Below are 17,340 nucleotides of genomic sequence, written 5' to 3' on the forward strand. Positions count from 1 at the left end.
CAACATTCGAAATGTTTCTATAAGGTCTCCCCTCATTCTTCTAAACTCCAAGGAATACAGTCCAAGAGCGGACAAACGTTCCTCATATGTTAACCCTCTCATTTCCGGAATCATTCTAGTGAATCTTCTCTGTACCCTCTCCAACGTCAGCACATCCTTTCTTAAATAAGGAGACCAAAACTGCCCACATTACTCCAAGTGAGGTCTCACCAGCGCCTTGTAGAACCTCAACATCACATCCCTGCTCCTATACTCTATTCCTTTAGAAATGAATGCCAACATTGCATTCGCCTTCTTCATTACCGACTCAACCTGGAGGTTAACCTTAAGGGTATCCTGTACAACGACTCCCAAGTCCCGTTGCATCTCAGAACTTTGAATGCTTTCCCCATTTAAATAATAGTCTGCCCATTAATTTTGTCTGCCAAAGTGCATAACCGTACACTTTCCAACATTGTACTTCATTTGCCACTTCTCTGCCCATTCTTCCAATCTATCCAAGTCTCTCTGCAGAGTCTCCGTTTCCTCTGCACTACCGGCCCCTCCACCTATCTTCGTATCGTCAGCAAACTTAGCCACAAAGCCATCTATTCCATAATCCAAATCGTTGATGTACAATGTAAAAAGAAGCAGCCCCAACACTGATCCCTGTGGAACACCACTGGTAACCGGCAGCCAACCAGAATAGGATCCCTTTATTCCCACTCTCTGTTTCCTGCCAATCAGCCAACACTCTATCCAGCTATGTAACTTTCCCGTAATTCCATGGGCTCTTATCTTGTTAAGTAGCCTCATGTGTGGCACCTTGTCAAAGGCCTTCTGAAAATCCAAATATACAACATCCACTACATCTCCCTTGTCTAGCCTACTGGTAATTTCCTCAAAAAATTGTAATAGGTTTGTCAGGCAGGATTTTCCTTTAAGGAATCCATGTTGAGTTCTGCCTATCTTGTCATATGCATCCAGGTACTCTGTAACCTCATCTTTGACAATCGACTCCAACAACTTCCCAACCACCGATGTAGAGCTAACAGGTCTATAATTTCCTTTTTGCTTCCTTGCCCCCTTCTTAAATAGCGGAGTGACATTTGCAATCTTCCAGTCCTCCGGAACCATGCCAGAATCTATCAACTTTTGAAAGATCATCGCTAATGCCTCCACAATCTCCACAGCTACTTCCTTCAGAACACGCGGGTGCATTCCATCTGGTCCGGGAGATTTATCTACCTTTAGACTATTCAGCTTCCTGAGTACTTTTTCTGTCATAATTGTGACTGCGCATACTTCTCTTCCCTGCCACCCTTGAGTGTCCGGTATACGGCTGATGTCTTCCTCAGTGAAGACTGATGCAAAATACTTGTTCAGTTCCTCTGCCATCTCCTTATCTCCCATTACAATTTCTCCAGCATCATTTTCTATCGGTCCTATATCTACTCTCACATGTCTTTTACTCTTTATATACTTGAAAAAGCTTTTAGTATTCTCTTTGATATTATTTTTATTTGCTAGCTTCTTTTCATAGTTAACCTTTTCTCTCTTAATGAGCTTCTTAGTTTCCTTTTGTAAAGTTTTAAAAACTTCCCAATCCTCTGTCTTCCCACTAATTTTTTCTTCCTTGTATGCCCTCTCCTTTGCATTAACTTTGGCTTTGACTTCTCTTGTCAACCACGGTTGCATCCATTTTCCATTTGAAAATTTCTTCTTTTCTGGAATATGCCTGTCTTGCACCTTCCTCACTTCTCGCATAAACTCCAGCCACTGCTGCTCTGTCGTCTTTCCCACCAGTGTCCCTTTCCAGTCAACTTTGGCCAGTTCCTCTGTCAGGCCACTGTAATTTCCTTTACTCCACTGAAATACCGACACATCAGATTTCGGCTTCTCTTTTTCAAATGTCACAGTGAACTCAATCATGTTATGATCACTGTCTCCTAAGAGTTCCTTCACCTCAATCTCTCTAATCACCTCCGGTTCATTACACAACACCCAATCCAGTACAGCCGATCCCCTAGCGGGCTCAACAACAAGCTGTTCTAAAAAGCCATCTCACAGATATTCTACAAATTCTCTCTCTTGAGATCCAGTGCCGAGCTGATTTTCCAAATCCACTCACATGTTAAAATCCCCCACAATTATCATAACACTGTCCTTCTGACAAGCCTTTTCTATTTCCTGTTGTAATTTGTAGTCCACATCACTGCAGCTGTTTGGAGGCCTGTATATAACTGCCATCAGGGTCCTTTTACCCCTGCGATTTCTTAGCTCAACCCATAAAGATTCTGCACCTTCCAATCCTATATCACCTCTTTCTAATGATTTAATATCATTTCTTACCAGTAAAGCCATGCCTCCCCCTCTGCCTACCTGCCTATCCTTCCAATACACCGTGTATCCTTGGACGTTCAGCTCCCAGAGACATGCATCCTTTAGCCACGTCTCAGTGATGGCCACAATATCATACCTGCCAATCTGTAGCTGTATGACAAGATCATCCACCTTATACCTTATGCTGCGTGCATTTAAGTATAACACCTTAAGACCAGTATTTGGTACTTTTCGCTTTGATTTCACTGCAACTTTATTGCACTGCAACTCATCCCAATGGCTACAAATTTGCCCCATCATCTGCCTGTCTTTCCTGACATCTTTACTGCTCACTATCTTAGATTTATATCTGTTCTCTCCTTCCTCCGCTCTATCATTCCGGTTCCCATCCTCCTGCTAAATTAGATTAAACCCTCCCTAACAGCTCTATTAAACTTTCCCGCCAGGATATTGGTCCCCTTTGGGTTCAGGTGTAACCTGTCCTTTTTGAACAGGTCATACTTCCCCCAGAAGAGATTCCAATGATCCAAGAATCTGAAGCCCTGCCCCCTGCACCAGTCTCTCAGCCACGCATTCATCTGCCTGATCCGACTATTCTTGCCCTCGCTAGCACATGGCACAGGTAGCAATCCCGAGATTACTACCCTGGAGGTCCTGCTTCTCAGCTTCCTTCCTAACTCCTGGAAATCTCTCTTCAGGACCTTCTCCTTTGTCCTATCTATGTCATTGGTACCAACATGTACCAAGACAACCGGCTGCTCACCCTCCCCCTTCAGAATATTCAGGACCCGATCCGAGACATCCTGTACCCTGGCACCTGGGAGGCAATACACCATGCGGGTATCTCTGTCAGGTTCACAGAATCTCCTGTCCGTTCCCCTGACTATGGAATCCCCTACGACTACCGCATTCCTCTTCTCCCTCCTTCTCTCCTGCACAACAGCGCCAGGCTCAGTGCCAGAGACCCGGTCACCGTGGGCGTCCCCGGTCAGGTCATCCCCCTCAACAGCATGCAGAACAAGATATTTGTTGCTGAGGGGGACAGCCACAGGTGTGCTCTCCACTATCCGGGCATTTCCCTTCCCTCTCTTGACAGTTACCCAGTTTTCTGACCCCTGTAGCCTAGGGATGACTACCTCCCTGTAGCTCCTGTCTATCACCTCTTCACTTTCCCTGATAAGCAGTAGGTCATCAAGCTGCAGCTCCAGATCCCTAACACGGTCTCTGAGGAGCTGCATCTCGGTGCACCTGGTGCAGATGTGGCCATCAGGGAGGCTGGAGGTCTCCCAAGATTCCCACATCTGACACCCTGAACAAAGCACCAACCCTGCAGGCATGCTATCTAATTCTACAGGAACGAAACAGGAAAAATAAGTCTACTCACCCACTTACCTCGCCAAATAGACGAACTTTAAACCATTAGCTCGTACCGTTAGCTGTGAGAGCCCTGCTGTTCCTGTCTGTCTGGGCCGATTTGCGAAAGGATGGAGGGAAGAGTTGGCGCTTCGATCTCGCCTCTTCCCGTTACCGCCTAAGCCCGTTGAAGCCAAAGCCCTACAATCTGCTCCCACTCACTCCGCTGCCCGCTGTATAGGGTGGTCTCCTTTTTAAACTCTCCGCGCGGTCCTGTTGACGTCAAGCGCCTGCGCAGTCTCGTCCTTCTTGCACTTGAAGAAGTTTTTTAAAAAACTGCCGTCCTTCAGAATTCAGCTCCCACGACGCTCTGTAGTCCTGATCCAAAAGACAATCGTTGGTAGCAACCTTCCTTTTTAAACTCTCCGCACAGTCCTGTTGACGTCACACGGCTGCTTAGTCTCGTCCTTCTTGCACTCGAAGAAGTTTTTAAAAAAACTGCCTTCCTTCAGAATTCAGCTCCCACGACGCTCTGTAGTCCCGATCCAAAAGTCTTTAAACTTTAAACTTATGACTGTGAAGCTCGGCTTAGCTCCAATGCTGTATTTAGGTTGCTGATGACACCACTGTCATTGGCTGAATGCTAGTGTTGTCGTTGTTGATGACGAACCAGTATATATAGGAGGGAGATTGACTATCTGGCTGAATGGTAACACAACAACTACCTTTCATTCAATGTCGGCAAGACCACGGAGCTGATCATTGACTTCAGGAGGAGGAAACCAGAAGTCCATGAACCACTGGGGGATCATCTTTAGAGAAGATCAGAATCTTTAAATTCTTCAATGTTATCATTTCAGAGGATGAGCCCTGGGCCCAGCAAACAAGTGTAATTACCATAAGACCATAAGATACAGGGGCAGAATTAGGCCATTTAGCCCATCAAGTCTATTCCACCATTTCATCACGGCTGATCCAATTTTTCTCTCTGCCCCAGTCTCCTGCCTTCTTCCAATATCCCTTTATGCCTTGACTAATCAAGAATCTATCAACAATTGCATTCAATATACATAAAGACTTGGCCTCCACAGCTGCCTGTGGCAAAGGATTCCACAGATTCACTACTCTCTGGATAAAGAAATTCTTCCTCATCTCTATTCTAAAAGAACACCCCTCTGTTCTGAAGCTGTGTCCTTTGGTCTTAGACTCTCCCACCATAGGAAGCGTCATCACTACATCCACTCTATCAAGGCCTTTCATCATTCACTAGATTTCAATTATGTCGCCCCTCATCCTTCTGAATTCTCATGAATATAGGCCCAGAGCCATCAAAAGCTCTTCATATAACAAGCCATTCAATCCTGGAATCATTTTTGTGAACCTCCTTTGAACCCGCTCCAATGTCAGCGCATCCTTTCATAGATAAGGGGCCCGAAACTGCTCACAATACTCCAAGTGAGGCCTCACTAGTGCCTTATAAAGCCTCACCATTACACCCTGGCTTTTATATTCTAGCTCACTTGAAATGAATGCTAACATTTCATCTGTCTTCCTCACCACCGACTCAACCTGCAAATTAACCTTTAGGGAATCCTGCACAAGGATTCCAAAGTCCCTTTGCACCTCATATTTTTGAATTTTTTTTTCCATTTAGGAAATAGTCTACACTTTTATTTCTTCTACCAAAGTGCATGACCCCACACTTCTCGACACTATTCCATTTGCCACTGCTTCCCCCATTCTCTTAATCTGTCTAAGTCCTTCTGTAGCCTTTCTGCTTCCTCAAACACTACCCATACCTCCACCTACCTTTGTATCATCTGCAAACTTGGCCAAAAAGCCATCAATTCTGTCATCCAGATGCTTGATATATAACATAAAAAGAGGCAGTCCCAACACAGACCCCTGTGTTGTCCTATCTAATAACTGCTCCATAGTTCTTCTTAGTTTCCTGCTCTCATTTACAAGACTTTATCTGTCGTCTGAAAATCTTGCTTGTTGATTCCCAAGACACGGGACAATCTCATCTTCAGTATATAAGAATATTACTTGAATATAGTATTCTGTCTGTGTGCCAGCATCACATTTGCCTGAGACAATTCAACAGGTCACACACTTACATTTGAGTTGATTGATAACCATTTTCCTATGATTAATGAACTGGATGAGTCTGTGAATTTAAAAACGCAAACACGAGGAAATCTGCAGATGCTGGAATTTCAAGCAACACACATAAAAATTGCTGGTGAATGCAGCAGGCCAGGCAGCATCTCTAGGAAGAGGTACAGTCGAAGTTTCGGGCTGAGACCCTTCGTCAGGACTAACTGAAGGAAGAGCTAGTAAGAGATTTGAAAGTGGGAGGGGGAGGGGGAGATCCAAAATGATAGGAGAAGACAGGCGGGAGAGGGATGGAGCTAAGAGCTGGACAGGTGATAGGCAAAAGGGATATGAGAGGATCATGGGATGGGAGGCCCAGGGAGAAAGAAAGGGGGAGGGGGAAGCCCAGAGGATGGGCAAGAAGTATAGTGAGAGGGACAGAGGGAGAAAAAGGAGCGAGAGAGAGAGAGAGAGAGAGAGATAAATAAATAAACAAACAAACAAATAAATAAATAACAGATGGGATACGAAGGGGAGGTGGGGCATTAACGGAAGTTAGAGAAATCAATGTTCATGCCATCAGGTTGGAGGCTACTCAGACGGAATATAAGGTGTTGTACCTCCAACCAACCTGAGTGTGGCTTCATCGTGACAGTAGAGGAGGCCGTGGATACTTGAAAATAATGAAGAGCTGTTTTCATACTCAGCTCCTCTTCATGGACACCCCGCTCTGGTCTTCTGCCTGCTCTGGATCTCTTTATTGCTAACTGCCGACTGGACATCAACCGTCTCGATTTCACCGCACCTTGTTCCCATTCCAACCTCACTCCCTCTGAACGTTGTGCTCTCCACTCCCTCCGCACTAATCCGCAATAAGGGGGGTGCTGTTGTAGTCTGGCGTACTGACCTTTACCTTGCCGAGGCAGAGCGACAGCTCGCGGATACCTCCTCTTATTCACCCCTCGATCATGACCCCACTAAGGAGCACCAGGCCATTGTCTCCCACATCATCACTAACTTTATCCGCTCAGGGGATCTCCCATCCACTACTCCCAATCTTATAGTTCCCACACCCCGCAATTCCCATTTCTACCTCCTACCCAAGATCCACAAACCTGCCTGTCCAGGTAGACCCATTGTCTCAGCTTGCTCCTGCCCCACTGAACTTATTTCTGCATACCTCGATGCTGTTTTATCCCTCCTTGTTCAATCTCTTCCTACCTATGTTTGTGACACTTCTCATGCTCTGAATTTTTTCGATGATTTTAAGTTCCCTGGCCCCTACCGCTTTATTTTCACTATGGACGTCCAGTCCCTATTGTCACGTGACCGGCAACAATGAATATAGAATTGAGTCAGGTTTTATAAAAAACGAACAAACATTTATTAAACTCTGCTCAAAAATAGCGAAATGTATTTAAGCGACTAACTTAACCAGAAGTTAACTGCTATACGGCAACTCTGGAACAGTTCTTAAAAGGGTAAATGCGAAAACTGTTCTTAAAGTGGTAAATTCGAACACAGTTCTTAGAATGGTAAATTCAAAAGTCCAAGAAATTTATAGGAGAGACTTTCCTGAAGTAAAGAATTCCTCGAAGACATGACGTTACTGCTGATCCCAGCCGGAACCTGCCTTGTCCGCAGGATTCACAACGACGGAAATAAAACAATTCAAAGGAACTGACCTTTTCCTCTGGAGAATAGACATTGCGTGATCCTTCCTGTTTCAGCAGAGGATATCTCAGATGCAGGTCACTTTTTCATGAACGAAGATTCAATAAAGGTCGATCCTCTCCAAAAGCACCAAATGATATCAGCTTTACCCGACTCAGCAAATTCCTGTACTTTGGTAAGATCTTCACTCTCTAATACTACTTACAATAGAAAGTAGGACTCCACTTTAAAACAAAACTGCATCATAAGATGAATACGCAGCATAACAGAGTATCTGACAAATTAAATAACAAACTAAACTTAAAACTAACTGCGTCACCTCAGGGGTCTTCCTTTTATACCCGTGGTGAACATGTCATCACGTGACCTCACACTGGCAGGAAAATTACATCACCCCACCATCACATGACCATTACCTCATGCTCATAAGATACTCAATTACGTCATGGTCATAAGACAATCACAAGATATCCATGAGGTATGTAACATTATATACTTCCATCCCCTACCAGGAAGGTCTCAAAGCTCTCCGCTTCTTTCTGGATTCCAGAGCTAACCAGTTCCCCTCTACACCAATCTGCTCCGTCTAGCGGAATTAGTCCTTACTCTTAATAATTTCTCCTTTGGCTCCTTCCACTTCCTCCAAACTAAAGGTGCAGCCATGGGCACTCATATGGGTCCCAGCTATGCCTGCCTTTTTGTTGGCTTTGTGGAACAATCCACGTTCCAAGCCTATACTGGTATCTCTCCCCCACTTTTCCTTCGCTACCTCAACGACTGCATTGGCGCTGCTTCCTGCACGCATGCTGAGCTCGTTGACTTCATTAACTTTGCCTCCAACTTTCACCCTGCCCTCAAGTTTACCTGGTCCATTTCCAACACCTCCCTCGCAATTCTTGATCTTTCTGTATGTACCTCCAGAAACAGCTTATCTACTGATGTCTACTATAAGCCTACGGACTCTCACAGCTACCTGGACTATTCCTCTTCTCACCCTGTCTCTTGCAAAAATGCCATCTCCTTCTCGCAATTCCTCCGTCTCCGCCGCATCTGCTCTCAGGATGAGGCTTTTCATTCCAGGACAAGGGAGATGTCCTCCTTTTTTAAAGAAAGGGGCTTCCCTTCCTCCACCATGAACTGTGCTCTCAAATGCATCTCTCCCACTTCATGCACATCTGCCGTCACCCTATCCTCCCGCCACCCCACTAGGAATAGGGTTCCCCTTGTCCTCACCTACCACTCCACCAGCCTTCGGGTCCAACATATTATTCTCCGTAACTTCCGCCACCTCCAACAGGATCCCACCACCAAGCACATCTTTCCCTCCCCCACCCCCTGCTTTGAGCAGGGATCACTCCCTATGTGTCTCCCTCGTCCATTCGTCCCCCCCCCCCCATCCCTCCCCACTGATCACCCTCCTGGCACTTATCTTTGTAAGCGGAACAAGTGCTACACGTGCCCTTACACTTCCTCCCTCACCACCATTCAGGGCTCCAGACAGTCCGTCCAGGTGAGGCGACACTTCACCTGTGAGTTGGCTGGGGTGATATACTGCGTCCGGTGCTCCCGATGTGGCCTTCTATATATTGGCGAGACCCGACGCAGGCTGGGAGACCATTTTGCTGAAAACCTACGCTCTGTCCGCCAGAGAAAGCAGGATCTCCCAGTGGCCACACATTTTAATTCCACGTTCCATTCCCATTCTGATATGCCTATCCACGGCCTCCTCTACTGTAAATATGAAGCCACACTCAGGTTGGAGGAACAACACCTTATATTCTGTCTGGGTAGCCTCCAACCTGATGGCATGAACATTGACTTCTCTAACTTCCGTTAATGCCCCACCTCCCCTTCATACATCATCTGTTATCTATCTATCTATCTATCTATCTATCTATTTATTTATTTATTATAATTATTAATTTTTTTCCTCTCTTTCCTTTGTCCCTCTCACTATACTCCTTGCCCATCCCCTGGGCTACCCCCCTCTCCCTTTCTTTCTCCCTGGGCCTCCTGTCCCATGATCCTCTCATATCCCTTTTGCCAATCAACTTTCCAGCTCTTAGCTCCATCCCTCCCCTTCCTGTCTTCTCCTATCATTTCAGATCTCCCGCTCCCCGTCCCTCTATCCTATCTCTTACTATCTCTTCTTTCAGTTAGTCCTGACGAAGGGTCTCAACCCGAAACATCGACTGTACCTCTTCCTATAGATGCTGCCTGGCCTGCTGCGATCACCAGCAACTTTTATGTGTGTTGGATGAGTCTGTGTGTCTTTTCTCCTGTAACTGATTTTACTTGGATCCCCCTTTGGATTACAGGTTTCCCCCGCCATCCGAAGGTAGAGCGTTTCTATGAAATGGTTCGTAAGCCGGAATGTCGTACAGCAAAGAAGCAACTACCATTTATTTATATGGGAAAATTTTGTGAGTGTTTGCAGACCCAAAAGTAACCTACCAAATCATGCCAAATAACACATAAAACCTAAAATAACAGTAACACATAGTAAGAGCAGGAATGATATGATAAATACACAGCTTATATAAAGTAGAAATACTTTTCCACAATCATTGCCTGAACTGTTTTTCGTAGCGAAAGTCTCACCCAAGTGCTGTTGACAAAAACACGGTGCAAGCGCTCTCCAGTAACCTTTAAGCTATGACGCTGCTAAATCATACCAAATAACACGTAAAAATACACAGCTGATATAAAGTACAAATAATGTAGGTACAGTGTAGTATCACTTACCGGAATTGGTTCAGCGCTGAGCAGACTGATGGTGGTGTGTTAGACTGAGTCGTCGGAGTTTGAGTGGTGCAGTGGCCCCCACCCTCCAGGCAGCGAACAGATACCGATTCGTGGAGAATGCAGCGGTAGCCGGGAGGCACACAGCACTTCTTTAAGAAAAAAGCCGAAATGAACATGCTAATTAATTAGGTGCTGCCCGGCACGTAATTGTCGGCCCAGATCAGTGCGGATTTCTGACTGCATCGCCTCTGATCTGGGCCGACAATTACGGGTTGGGCAGCACCTAATTATTTAGCATGTTTATTTCGGCTTTTTTCTTAAAGATGTGCTGTGTGTCTCTCAGCTACTGCTGCATTCTCTGAGAATCGGTATCTGTCCATGGCCTGGGTGTAGGGGTGGTGGGACACTGGGGTGTCATCTCATCGTCTGTTTCCATTAGAGCAGGCAGCTCATATTCTCCTATGACTGCCTCCCTTGATGTCGAAGGTCGAGGTTCGTCATCTGCTGTGGCTGATGTGGAAGGCTTGCTTGACTTCTGAGCCTCATGCATTTTTCTATCATACAGTTCTTTGTAAGCACTCAAACCATCCTGCAAATATCCCCTAAACCGACGTACCCTTTCAAAATTAAAGTCATACTTTATCATTACTCATTCGGTTTCGATTGTTATCCTTTCCTCTTCCAATTGCATCAGCTCTTCATCTATCAGTTCTTGGTCATGGGATGCCAAAACCTCTTTAACATCATCTTCGTCAGCTTCCACAAGCCAAACTCACTTAGTCCTTACTTCGTTCACTACGATCAAAACACTTAATTATGTCTAGTTTTACGTTAAGTGTAACACCCTTACGAGCTCTTTCAGGCTTTTCCAATACCTTAGAACTCATCTTGCTAATGGCTGCTCACAGACACGTGTTTAAGCATTGCTGGCGAGAATGCCGTTCTGAATCTGGGAGAGAGCGGCTGCTTGGGGCGCGAGCTGCCTTTTATCGCGCGCTGCCTTTCTTTGCAACAGTGAAAACACCTTCTGTTAGCAAAAAAAGAGTACTAATGTAGGTCTTTCGTAACAGTGAGGTTTTGTAAAGCGAACGTTCGAAAAGCGGGGAACACCTGTATAACATTTTTCTTCTATATTTGTTGTAAATTCGTGAATAGTTAACTTCATCGCACAGTTCAATGTTATTAAGGAAATGTCACTTTGTTGATTTTTGATGATAACAGTATTTTTCCCCAGGGTAGGGTAAAGATTTAAAAAGGATCTGAGGGACAATTTTTTATGCAGTTGTTGATTAATATATGGAATGAGTTGCCAGAAGAAGTGGCTGATGCATGTACAACAATATCATTTAAGAAAAAGTTGGATAGGACCATGGAAGGGAGGGGGCTGAAGGGACATGCAGAAAGTTGGAACTGGCTAGGTGGTCAGCATGGACTTGTTGGGCCAAAAGGCTGGCATTCGTGCTGTTTTGCACGATGATTGGAAGGGTTTCCCTCTAGTACTCTGTTTTCTACCCATATTGCAAAGATATGGATAGCAGTAAAATGGCTGCTGTAAACGACCACTGCTGCAATTGAGTGACAGTGTTGCGGGGAACGGGTGAACCCAAACACAGGGCACTGACACGGAGGTAGAATAATCTGTCGAGTGTTTATTAATGGCTGCAGGGCAGGCCGGGGAGTGAGGATTAGGCTGAGGAAAGCAGAAGAGAGAGCAAGGCTTGACTGGGGGACGAACCCGGGTCGCTGCAGTGAGAGCACGGCATTTATGCTTTTCTTGCTCGGTTACAGACACGTGCTCAGGACTGCTTACTTTCTTAGCTGTACGAGTGGTTGGTTTATTCTGGCTACTTACATCACTGATGGGGTTTCTTGCTTTATCTTCAACCTTTGTTGTCTTTTCTTGTGATTGTGTTGGACTTTCCTCCTCTTGTGCTTGAACTGGTGTGGCTTCAACACGTTCATCCACTACAGCTGATTTCTCCTCTAATTTGTCTTCAGGTTTTATCAAATTTTCAATCTGCACCATGTTTCCTGGAGAAACGTGTGCAATATCCTGAGTAACTAGTCTGCTTTCTTCTAAATGCAACTGGGAACTTTCTGTATCAGTTCCTTCATTATTAGACTGATCATTTTCAAATTTTTCACTAGACTTTGAGAACGTATTTTCAGATTTTTCTTCTGTACTATTTGTTTCATTTTCTCCTAAATGCCAATCCTTTAACTCAAAATGTACAATATCTTTTCTCCCTTCTACAATTTCTTCATTTTTGATATCTGTATGCAGGTCAGCTTTGGATCCTGACTGATCATATTCCACTTTATGACCCTCTTGCATTTATTATTTCTAGTTATTTCCACCTCCTCCACATACTCTGCCACATTTTTCAGCTTATTACTCTTGTCTCTGCTTTGTTCGTCTTCATGATCTGTTTTAGGCTTGGATAAAGCAGCTGGCAACTTGATCTTTTTATCTTCTAATTTCTCATTACAAAGCAGATCTAGCACTATATCCTTAGAACATGACTGAGTTATTTCAAAATTACCCTTTTCAGCACCTTTCTCCCCAGCTTGTGCTTTATCTTTGGACTTTGCTTGCATGCCTTCTGAACAGGACAGGCTATACATCCAACTAGTGGGTAATGAGGCTCCGGGGAGAAGGTCAATTGCGCAGTTGTAAGGGCGAAGTGGAGGCAGAGAAAGGGCCCTTTGTTTACTAAACACTTCTTCAAGATCATGATATTCTACGAAAACGGTGGACAAGTCAGGGTCTCAGAGGCGGACGAGGTCGCAGTGGCCTCCACTGGGGGAAGGGCTGATTGCAGGCAAGAGGAATGGCAGAATGAACTCCAGCTGACTATCTTCCTGGTGGACCAGTCGATGTGGGGGTTGTGACGGCTTAGCCACGGGTGGCCGAGAACTAAAGGGGCTTGAGGAGAGGAGATTAGATTGAACCGTATCTGTTCCCGATGGTTTCCGGAGAGAAGGAAAAGCAAGGGTTCCGTGCAGTGCGTGACACGGGCCAGGAGTCTACCATCTAGCGCACTTAGCGTCCAGGGGGGTACACAGAGGCTCACGAGAAATACCAGCTTGGAGGGCTAGGTTTTCGTCCAGGAAGTTTCCCTCTGCGCCGGAGTCCACTCGCACTAGCAGAGGCAAGGACTGCTGATTATGACACAGAGTGGCTTGAAGCTGCATCCGGGGTCGGGGGACGACAGGGAAGGTTGTCTGGCTCACCAGGGTCCCCACTGCTACTGGTGAGCCCCCCATTTTTGGCCGAAGGGGACAGGAGGCAAGGAAGTGGTCAGACTGACTGCAATATAGACACTCGCCCGCTCTCATTCTCCGGAAACGTTCAGTGGGAGAAAGGCGGTTCCATCCCAGCTGCATGGGTTCCTCTCCCGGGGTGGTGGAAACGGCGGTTACGTCCCAGCCGCGTGGGTTCCTCTCCCGGGCCGGTGGAAACGGCCGTTCCGTCCCAGCCGCGTGGGTTCCTCTCCCGGGCCGGTGGAAACGGCCGTTCCGTCCCAGCCGCGTGGGTTCCTCCCCCGGGCCGGTGGAAACGGCGGTTCCGCCCCAGCCGCGTGGGTTCCTCCCCCGGGGCGGTGGAAACGGCGGTTCCGCCCCAGCCGCGTGGGTTCCTCCCCCGGGGCGGTGGAAACGGCGGTTCCGGCCCAGCCGCGTGGGTTCCTCTCCCGGGGCGGTGGAAACTGCGGTTCCGTCCCAGCCGCGTGGGTTCCTCTCCCGGGCCGGTGGAAACGGCGGTTCCGGCCCAGCCGCGTGGGTTCCTCTCCCGGGGCGGTGGAAACGGCGGTTCCGCCCCAGCCGCGTGGGTTCCTCCCCCGGGGCGGTGGAAACGGCGGTTCCGCCCCAGCCGCATGGGTTCCTCTCCCGGGGCGGTGGAAACAGCAGGGTTGGGAGCTACTCGGGGTGCAGGAGGGGGAGAGAGGCTTGTTCTGGCGAGGGGCGGTAAGGAGAGCCAAGAGGTGTCTGAAGGTGGTGGACGACCAGTTCTCTCTCCACGGCGCTCCCAAAGGTGATTGTCCAACCTGGTGCCCAGGGGGATCAGGGAATCCAGGCTGTCGGAATTGTCTCTCGCCGCCAACTCGTCCTTCACCAGGTCGCTAAGTTCACCCTGAAATATCCCCTGGAACGACTCATCGTTCCACCCCGAGTCGGCTGCTAACGTCCGGAACTCCACTGAATATTCAGCAACACTGCGGGAGCTCTGGCAGAGAGTGAGTAGGTGCTTAGCAGCGTCTTTACCCCGGACTGGGTGATCGAAGACCTTTCTCATCTCCGCAATGAAACTGGCGAGAGAGGAGCAGATATCCGGTTGGTTGTCCCAAACTGCTGTGGCCCATGCTGATGCGTTTCCCCTTAGCAACCCAATGACATAAGCAACTTTAGACTTATCTGTGGAGTAGGTCGACGGCTGCCGCTCAAACACCAGGGAGCAGTGAAGGAGGAAACCCCGACACTTCCCCAGGTCTCCAGCGTAGTGCTCCGGCTCTGGTACGTGAGGCTCTCTGGACGGGGGTGTTGGTGAAGTTTGCGGGTGTTACTGCTACAGGCTGTCTGGTCTGGCTAGGCTGGGTTCCAGGTGTGGGTTGAGTGATATGAGTGGAGACACTGTCCACCTGGTCACCAATCTGTGTGACGTGAGCAGACGGAACAGAGTTTCTCCATGACCTCCCGGAGGAGGTGGTCGTGCTGTCACAGTAGGGAACCCTGGCTGGCGAGGGCTTGTTGGATGGTGTTTGTGTCCACTGGGTCCATGATGGCCAGATCGTTCTGTTGCAAAGAACGGGTGAACCCAAACTCAGGACATTGGCACGGAGCAATCTGTCGAGTGTTTATTAATGGCTGCACGGAAGGCCGGGGAGTGAGGATTAGGCCGAGGAAAGCAGAGGAGAGAGCGAGGCTTGACCGGGAGACGAACCTGGGTCGCTGCGGTGAGAGCGCGGCGTTTAACCACTGAGCCCGCAGAGAGTGTAGGCGGGCGGCGGGACGAGCCACAGCAGGGATGCAGACCAGGGTGTGAGCGTGGCTGGAGGAGAACGGCAGGTAGGAGAATGAACAGGAAGGCAGGCGGCATGCAATGCTCCTGTTCACACGGAGAGACAGAGTTAACACAGGCAAACAACAGCGTGGAAACAAAACTTAGAATACCCGATTCTAAGCAGCCTAGAACGTGAACTGCCACACTGGCTAAAGCAACGATCCGGCGATGAGTGGATGGAAAGCCGGAGTATTTATGCCGCAGGTTAGATGAGATTCAGGTGAGCCTCAATCAGGAAGCCCGGGAGAACAAAAGGAATGCCACACCCACCGTGCCCACACACACACACACGCACGCACACACACACACACACACACACACACGCACGCACGCACGCACGCACACACACACACACACACACGCACACACACACGCACATGCTCAGACACACACACACACACACGCACATACACACACACACACGCACACACACACGCACATGCTCAGACACACACACACACACACACGCACATACACACACACACACACACACACACACACACACACACACACACACACACACACACACAAACAGAGAGAGAGAGACAGAGGAGCAGGAGAAACAGGGGAAAAAGGGAATTAAGGGAACATGAGGAATAAACGGCAGGGACGGCCTGGACCGCGACAGACAGAAGAATTCAGGTGGGTTGCTGGGAAGATACATGTCGATAGGTATAGGAGTGGAAGAGTGGGAGTAATGCGGATGGGTGCCTGATGGTGTGAATGCAATGGGTCAAAGACCTGATTTCCAAGCTGTGTCCAAACTCAGCAATCCCAGACCATGAGTCCATGGTTTTGAATGCACTTTGTTAGGTAGGACTACTTGAGATATTAGGCCCAATTTAGACTAGATTTTCACTCAGAGGCAGAAGGCTGTCAAGTGGAGGACACCTGGAGCCGTCGTGCTCGAGGTCTGAGACTCCATACAATATGAAGAGAGAAAGAGGACATTACCATTGTAGGTTGACCTATAGACCATCCCAGGAGATTTGTTATCCTCCAAGAAAGGCCTACACATTGCTATTTGCGAATCACAATAGCAAAACATGAGAGTGGCTTAAATTTTATGTTGCCTTCATCTGCCATCACCAAAATGTGTTCAGCAGGATCACTTCACCATGGACAAACAATAGTATCTCTGTACTCCATAAAATTCTGTTACTAGTTTTGTACTCGTTGCACTTTGCATCTTTGACTATCAAAGTAAGCTTTCTCTTTTTCGTTTAGGATTATCGCTGCAGTATATTTTGGGCATACAATGAGAAAGATCCGTTACCTTTATCAAATTGTAGTACTTTTGGTTGGTACAATAGCTTTCCTGCTTATTCCTAGGCATGGCACTACCCTTCTTAAGCTCATGAAATAAAATGGTTTGTTATTGACACATGAATTAAGATGCAGTGAGAAACATGTTTTGCATTTCATCCATACAAATCAATTCATTACATCAATGCTTTGAGGTAAAGCAATAACAGAGTGCAGAATAAAGAGTTGCAGTTACAGAGAAAGTGCAGTGCAGAAAACCAATAACATGCAAGGTCATAACAAGGTAGAATATCAGATCAAGAGTTCATCTTAATGTGCTAGTGAATCATTCAATAGTTTTACAACAGCAGGGTATAATCTCTCTTGAACCTGGTGGTAGATGCTTTCAAACTTTTCTATCTTCTGCCTGATGGGAGGAGGGAGAAAGGAGAACGTCTGGCTGGGTGTGGTCATTGATTATGCTGGCTGCTTTACTGAGGCAGCAAGTAGGCTACAATTAGTCCATGGAGGGAAGGCTAGTTTCTCTGCTGAACTGAGCTATGTCCACAACTCTCACAGTTTCTTGTACTCATGTGCAGAGCAGTTACCATGGCAACCCATAATGCACCAATAAAAGTTGGAGACAATCAAAGGAGACATGCAGAGTTTCTTAAGCCTTTTGAAGAATTAGAGGCATTGTGAGCTTTCTTGGCTGTGGCATCAATGGAGTTGGGCCAGGACAGCTATTTGTGATGTTAGCTCCTCAGAACATGAAGCTCTCAACCCTCTTCACCTCAGTACAATTAATGTAAACAGGAACATATACTACACCCCACTTCCTGATC

The sequence above is a fragment of the Mobula birostris genome, chromosome 7 (assembly GCF_030028105.1).
Source record: "Mobula birostris isolate sMobBir1 chromosome 7, sMobBir1.hap1, whole genome shotgun sequence".
Lineage (NCBI taxonomy): Eukaryota > Metazoa > Chordata > Chondrichthyes > Myliobatiformes > Myliobatidae > Mobula > Mobula birostris.